Genomic DNA, 8250 nt, shown 5'->3' with positions numbered 1-8250 from the left:
GGGCTGTGGATGCAAACATTATTCAAACGGTAAGAAGTTATTCATAAACAGCTGGACATTTGGTTGGCACTGAAATGGAGCCACAGCAGTTAAAACCGGTTAATAACAGAGGAACAGCTGGAAAAATGTCACGAATATATCACTCAAAAAATGTAGATCTGGAATTGAAGTTTGTAGCTGTTGTACATCAAACAAATGACACATATGTTCAAAACAAAGTCAATTAACAAATGATTTATAAGTATGAATAATAATACCAGACAATTGCCCTGCGGGAAATCGCGAGAGTGGTGCTGTGCGCTTTGCCCCATGACGAAAAACTGTGAAAGCTACAAAAAAGTTGAATCCCACATTGATAATTTGGACTTGTATCTGCATTTTAATGTTTGAATGGTGTGTCTAGGTCAAAGTATCCCAGAGATGTCGATTTTTGAAAAAGAAAGTAATTTTGATAAATTCAATTCAAAACTAAATACAGGTTTTTTTCACAGAAAAAAAATCATGTCTTCCCCTCATCCTATTCTTTTTCCATTCCTTTTCAACTGGTCTCATTCACTTTTAATGGGAAAAGTTTTTTGTTTTTTTTCTCGTGAAAAACTCATGTCTATGAAGAAAGGTAGAAGCACATCAAGCGTGTGACCGAGACGCATGTTTTAATGTATAATTTGTCTGGGTGCACTCAAAGGTGAAGTAGAAATTAAGTGCCAGAAGTTTTATTAGGGAAAAATAGAGAGAGGCTACAGAGACAGACAGAGAGAGAGAGCGCAGTCCGTCCCCTCTCTGCTCCCTCGCTGGACCTGCGCACCTGTTCTTAACGGACACTCAGAGCTGCTGGGATAGTCTCGTTAATAGCCAATTCGGGGATGTCAAACTACTGCCATTTATTCAAAAACCAAACATGATATCGGCAAAATGTTTTCACCATAAAGCGACAAGAACACAATGATTAATTTTTGTGGTCCTAGTTTCAAAAATGTGGTATTTGGAGCGAGTTAAAAAAAGGGCATTTTCTGCTTTTCTCAGAAAATCCTCTTCCCGATTTACATTGGAGTGAATGGAGCAGTTAAGAGCTATTCTTGTCGGTTAGAGGCGCATAATTCAAAAACCGTAAATCCTACCGATAAAGTAGACACATTGTGAGAAAGAAGACGTGTGGCTACAACTTTGGACAATATCACTGTTGTAGAGTGAAATTTGTGGCTGGAAGCGTCATGTAAAGAGAACATTTCTGAGACTTCTCCCCTGCTCTGACGATGACATCACCCACTGTGCTGGCTCGAACATTCCGCCACATACAATCGTTGAAAACTCAGAGTTTTTCCAAAATCACTCACTGTCATTAAAGGGTCACCGTTCAAAAACTACACATCGTAGGAAAAAAGTTGAAGACACCTCAAATACACAGGACTTGTGCCTACATTTTAAATTTTGAATGGTGTTTCTACTTGAATGTATGCCAGAGCAGGAGATGTTTGACAAACGTCGAAGATTTGCGACTTGACCTCGTCCCACTCATTCTACATGGGAAATTTTTCTGGAGAACTAAGTAAAATCATACCGAGTCCGATCGAGCCGCACGTTTTGATGTATTATTTGTGTGCACTCAACGGTGTGAGGTGAGTTAGCGACCGAAAACAGGACAGAGGATAAATAAGAAGAAGAAGACGCGCAAGCAATAACAATAGTGGGTAGGATGGACACCTGTAGCTTTGCTATAGAGGGGTCCATAGTGGGCTGCGGAACACAGTACCAGTAATGAGAGTTAACGTAAACTAACAGTGGGATGTGTAATCAGTAAGTTCAGTAGTGTAGGGGTGTGCATGAGTGAAAGAATGTAACAGTGTTGTATGGTGCAGCAACACAAATCAAAACAGCAACCAAAAAGCCAGGATGATGTGTCAGAAAGGAGCGAGACAGCAACTGAACCCAAGAGGGCTTTTTAAAAGTTCACTGGCCCACAGAGGCCAGGTGTTGCCAGTGTTGCTAATGAACCCAGGAGCTGCCACTCTACTGGTGACCCTCTGCCACGCCCACCTGCAAGGAGAGCAGCCACACAAACAGCAACAGGCAGACAGGGTCGTCACAGCAGCACCAACTCTATTGGTGTCATTCTGAATACAGCCACCAGGCGGCGCTGCGCTACAGAAGAAGCTTTAGAACAGACATGTTCAACTTGAGGCCTGGCAGCCAAATTTGTCCCTCTTATAACCTCATTCTGGACCTTTAATCAGTTTGTTATGAGCATAATTGGCCCATTTATTAGTTAAGTCTGTTGTTTAGCAAAAAAACCCACAACTTTTATTCCATAAAACATTGTTAACACAGGCTGTTTAAGCAGAGTTAGATAGATAGATAGATTATCATAGCAGCAGGAGGATAAGGTGCAGTAGTTATATTATTAATAAGTTAATTATTTGTGTGGAATGGAGTCTGATTGCCAAACTGTTCCTTTACCTGCAGTTCTCTGTTGAGCCCACCTGATGGTGCTACAGCAGCTTTATAATGTGCAGCAATAAATAGAGATGTTCAGCAGGAGAGGATCAATTATTACGACTTTCCAACCTCTGTGCATTCTGGGAAAGGATGTGGAGGTGGTCGAGGATTACAAGTACCTGGGTGTTACCATCAACCACAGACTGGACTGGAGATCTAACACTGAAGCTGTTTACAAGAAGGGGATGAGCAGACTTTACTTCTTGAGGAAGCTGAGATCCTTCAACGTGTGCAGCAAGATGTTGGAGATCTTTTATCAGTCTGTGGTGGCCAGTGTACTTTTCTTTGCTGTGGTTTGTTGGGGAAGCAGCATCGGAGCCAGCGACACCAACAGACTCAACAAACTGATCAGGAAGGCTGGCTCTGTGATTGGCTGCAAACAGGACACTCTGGAGGCTGTGGTGGAGAGGAGGACACTGAAAAAACTGTTATCCATCATGGATAATCCTCTCCACCCTCTCCAACTCACACTGGTCAGACAGCGGAGCACCTTCTCCGGAAGACTGCTTCAGCTTCGCTGTCGTAGCAATAGATACAGGAAATATTTCCTGCCACAATCCATCACTTTATACAACAACTCTCTCACCTCTGCCTGACAGAGAACTCTGGTCTCTCTACTGTTTTGTTGTATATATTATTATTGTTATAGTATATTTTGCATATTTTGTTTTGTTGTATATATTATTATTGTTTACTGTTTATAGCACACTGTGCACTGTATATATACACTATGTATATATTGGATTCTATTTATGTTATGTGGGAAATGTTTTATTTGCGGACCCACTACTGCTGTAACAAAATAATTTCCCAGTCTGGGATCATTAAAGTAATTCTATCTATCTATCTATCTATCTATCTATCTATCTATCTATCTATCTATCTATCTATCTGTCTATTATGACATAACTTATTAAATATGTTCATTTTGCTCAAATGTCACAAATAAAATTCCAGCTGTTTGAGAATCAAATGTTTTAATTTCGTGACTTACATATAAAGTCTGCTCTGTGATGACACAAACACACAGGAATTATAAAGTGAAAGCTTTCAGAGGCACACAGATGATGTCCTTACATATACAGGCCGAGGGATGACTCGTCACGTTATAAGAGCATCTTATAGGACACATTTTGGTTTGATGTCAAGTTCTCCACAGGTTAACATGGGCTCGCTATCTGGCCTCTATTGTCGGACTCCACCATGCTGTTTGGATCAGGCTCCTCCAGGTGAGATGTGGGCTGACGGGCCGCCATGTTCTACGAGTGGACCGGAACATTCCACGGTTGCCATGGTTCGTCTCCAGGTGCATCATTGGGTCCGGACCAAAACATTAGCAAGACTCCAAAATGTTTCACAACATTTCTACTCCAACTGGACGATTTATCTACGAACAAAACATCTAGTGAAGATTGTGTTCGCATCTCAACCCTTGTTCAAGGCCCAGTGTCACTGACAAGAGGACTTTTGTCACGACAAAAGTGAGATTTATAAATGTTTAATTCAGTCCCATGTTGTTTAGCATGTGTTTGACCATAAACCCTGCAGAATTCACTGATTTAAGCTAGCATGTATTGCTAGTATTGGCAGTAACTTCAATTAGTGTCGATTAATCTAATGGGACTGAGTTTGACACAAACAGTTCCTCTTCATAAAACTTCATTTGGTACTTTATTGTAATACTTTATCTCATGCTGTCCTGACCAACACAGACAGTCATCAACAGAGAGCAGAGAAAGCCCTGCAGACAGACACTGCTCCTCCAGAAAAGGTGAATGTGCCTGTAGTGCTGATCACACTCACTGTTTCCATTTATTCATTACGGCTCAGTCATGGTGCAGCAGGAGGTCTGCAGGTTTGTCAGTCAGCAAGAGAACTTAAAATTTACATATTGTTGAATGGAGTCTGGTGCAAATGTCACTTTCTAAAAGCTTTCTGAAGGAGTGTAAGAGTTAGCTTTCAGACTTTGAGCAGGACAAACTGGGATTAGATATCAGTGGTTGGAATTAGCTCTCAGACAATTACAAATGTAAACACTCTGATCCTTCAGAGGCTCATTTATTATGAATCTAAAAACAAATTCTGAGTGTTTATTTTATAAGGGACAAGTCAGGTCATTAATGACACTGAGCTGAGTGCAAATATTTATTTCAGATGTAATTCTAATTAGTTTTAACAAGTTGATTTTGACTGAATTTCCTGTGTTTGACAATAACGTGCAGTCACAGTTGTTGTATATTAAACTGTATACTGGCTTGATGTTGTGTTCTCAGATGGCTCAGCGTACGGTGAGGAAGGCTATCCTCATCGAGGCCCTGCCCATCAGACCACAGGACGTCCGCCTCAGGGTCCCAGCACCAGCCTGCTGCAGCAGCTGCCCAAAAAGGTCAGGTCGTTCCTCTCGTAGCTCTGCTTCTGGCGCTCCCACTCGCTCCTCCTCTCGCCCTACCTTGGGCCCTTCTTCGACCTCCTCCCCTCGCACTTCTTCTAGCGCCTCCTCTCGACAGAACAAGAAGTCACGATCAAAGGAGAGAAGAGGGGAGAAACAGAGAACAAACCAGAAGAAACACAAGAAGAGATGCTGAGGAACAGATGGGAAATTAACGATTCAAAGAAATGGAATAAACAAGAAAACGTGTGATTGGGAATTAGACTCGGTCATGAAGAGAAGAGAAGAAACGCGATGATATGTGAAGAGACAAGAATAAAAGAAAGAACAGGGAGCGTGAATCTTCTAATGCAAAAGGTAATTATGACATGTTCAGATCAGATTTCATGCAGTACTTAATTATGACTCTGTACGTGATAAGTTAACAACCATCATTGTCTTTCATCTGTCTTTTTGGAAGGAACGGAGAGACTGAAAGGACGGGGAGGGAGGGTGGGCAATATCAAGTGTGAGCCCCCATACAGAAGGTAAATCAATGTTACAATATCATTTCATCAATTGTGTCAAAAATGTATGATCGGCTGATCCGGTTTCTGATATTTTGCACTTTATTTTCCCCGTCTCTTATTTGTCTTTAAGACAGAGGAGAGGAGAGGAGAGGAGAGGAGAGGAGAGAGCAATATGAAGTTTGAACCCTCATGTGGAAAGTGTAAGTATCGTTTTATTTCTTAATTTTACACTTCATGTAGTGATTAACAAGTAATTTATTAACTTTAAAAAAAAATTCAACTACAACTCCTTCTGTCATCAATTTGTATTTGAGCAAGAGGCAGTGAAGAGGAGGGAGGGCCAAAGCAAGTGTGAATTCTTATTGAAAAGGTAATCATAAATTTTTTCATTGTAATTGTTAGAATCATACAGATAGATAATTTGACAGTAACTCAGATTGTCTTCCATTTGTCTTTCAGAGAGGAGAGGAGAGGAGAGGAGGAGGGAGGGCCAAAGCAAGTGTGAATTCTCATTCAAAAGTTAAATCCATTTATAAAACACATTTCTGTAATGATGTTATCATTTTTTCAGTCTTGTCATAAATAAATGAACTGTTGATCCTATCACTGATATTTTTAATTATAACTCCTCTTGTCTCTTGTTTGTCTTTAAGAGAGAGGAGACGAGGAGGTGAGGAGGACAGGGGAGGATGCCGGAGGTCAACACGAAGTCTCTCTGAAGCAAATGGTAAATCTCACTGTTAATTTAATAAAGAAATTATGTGCTGACCTGGTTTCAGATATCTTCAGCTGTAACTAACTTTATCTTCCTTTTGTCTTTTAGAGGAGAGCAGAGGAAAGGCGGTCGAGAGGAGATGAGAGGACGGAAAAAGCCTTAAAAAGGTAAAAATCAACTCATTTAATAATATCGTCAGAACACATCTAGTGTGCAGTCATCCAATTAAGTAACCAAACTTACTCAATTATGTCATCAAACTATACCTGCCTGATGAAATGGCTGAACCAGATTGCAGAAAGATGAATTCAATTAGTCAGGAACTCAACAATCATCTATGTGTTAATCTTGAGAAAAATCTGTTCTGAAGTGTTTTTTTTTATATTTTTTCTTCACAGCTGGACCAAACTGCAGAAGCTGCCAGGGGTGAAACTCATCTCACTACAATGACGTTTGTCACAATCAAACAGAAACATTTGTTTCAAATAAATAGTCAAAACGAGAGGGAATGTTTCAGTTTGGTTTCTGAGGTTTAGGTCTCACCTCATATTTTTAATGGCTTTGTATGTTGGGGAATCAAAAGAGTCTGTGTTTATATTGTGTTGTACTAATGACTGGAAATTCTGCCAGCCTCAAAAAATATTTTTAAAAAGATGCACACTTCCTTTGTAGTCTGGCAGAAAGAAAAGTGTCCTACATGAAACTTTTAGTGAACTGTCCCTTTAATCTCTGGCACAGAAAAGTCAAAGACGTGTATATGGAGTGATTCAAGTGCAGGTGTTTTGTCACTAGAGGGCAGTATACAAGAGACGACAAGCCACAGACTGGATCATGTGGATACACACGTTGTTGTCTCCACATTTGTTTATTGTTAATTTTTTTTTCAATATGTTTTTAATTATATGTAACATGGAAAGGTTTTCAATTTAAACGTGATATTTGGTCCGTTTTAAAATTTCAAATAGGTAAAAATATTAAAACCAGTAAACATAGATGGGACAGACATTCCCAGCAGCCGACCTAAAACTGTTATCAAATTTTAAACAAGTGAAAATTAATTTTCTAAGAAGTAGCAATGTTTATTGTTTCACTTTTTACATTAAAAAATGTGCTGCCTCAGAATATTTTATTATTATTATTATATAGTTACATAACCCCCAATCATTTTCACTTTTACATTTCTGGGTTAGAGAGAAAACATTGATTTGTACTCTTGTTAAACTGGTACTGCATATGTGCAGCTATCAATAGAGATGATGAGGAAGTGAGATGGCAGCACAGGTATTTCCATCATCAGCTACAGAAGAAGAAAATGGATTCAGATCATGATTCAATGTTATTACTCAGCATTCCATATCCCATTTCAGTACATGGTGCAAGGACAACTTTTTCCACCTTACCTTTTCCAAACCTAGCTGTTTTGCCCCACAACATTGGTCCACTATCTGAGGAGAGAAGGCAGAGGTGGATGAGTCTTTGGCATTACACTGGACAACAACTTCAGCTTCAATCAGCACATCATGGACATTTACAGGTGTAGTCAATAGAGAATTACAACCATCTGTAAACTAAATCACTTGTCTGTCCATCTTCTTCTTCTTGTCCTGTACTGTAGCATTGTAGCATTACTTGATAAATTTTTTTTTGTAGTTACAGATTACTAATTTAAAGGTAACTAATTAGGCCAGCAAATTCATTCTGATTCTCTCTCTCTCTCTCTCTCTCCTGAATGTATTTTGTTTTGGGTTATCCAACAGGATTTACCCATATTTCCCTTTTCAGCTGTATACCTGCTGGTAGATCTCAGGGATATGTCAATGAGAATATACTTTGTGATATAGAAGTGCTGCAGACTGTTTTTTGAAACCTGGCACCCACATTACCCAATTTAGCTACTGAGTGACATCACTGGAGGCCGTTCATCAGATCACATGTAGTTTCCTCTGGAGCCACAAAAGGCTTTACACTACTTTTTCATACATGCAGTACCAGTGGCGTGCGCAGACTTTTTGAAGGGCAGGGGCGAAAAGAAGGGCACTTTAGCGCGCATTTTGGCTCCCAAGAGGGCACTTTAGCGCGTTTGTTGGCTCCCAAGAGGGCACTTTAGCGCGCGTTTTGGCTCCCAATAGGGCACTTTAGCGCGC

General features: G+C 40.0%; 1 long non-coding RNA gene across 2 annotated transcripts; it reads left to right on the top strand.

Annotated features, from left to right (window-relative positions):
- Positions 1–3782: 3782 nt before the first annotated feature.
- On the top strand, positions 3783–7225 carry LOC115572971 (uncharacterized). Of its 2 annotated transcripts, XR_003982191.1 has the most exons (8): positions 3785–3974; positions 4206–4264; positions 4767–5239; positions 5343–5409; positions 5522–5591; positions 6045–6118; positions 6215–6273; positions 6505–7225. It is a non-coding gene; the product is annotated as an uncharacterized LOC115572971 (long non-coding RNA). The 2 variants fall into 2 exon arrangements; XR_003982192.1 differs by lacking the exons at positions 6045–6118; positions 6215–6273; positions 6505–7225 and adding an exon at positions 5851–5892 and having other exon boundaries at positions 3783–3974; positions 5522–5761.
- The last annotated feature ends 1025 nt before the right edge of the window (positions 7226–8250 follow it).

The sequence above is a fragment of the Sparus aurata genome, chromosome 21 (genome assembly GCF_900880675.1).
Source record: "Sparus aurata chromosome 21, fSpaAur1.1, whole genome shotgun sequence".
Classification (NCBI taxonomy): Eukaryota; Metazoa; Chordata; class Actinopteri; order Spariformes; family Sparidae; genus Sparus; species Sparus aurata.
The sequence above is the reverse complement of the archived record's forward strand: the minus strand, read 5'-3'. Positions and strand labels throughout refer to the sequence as shown.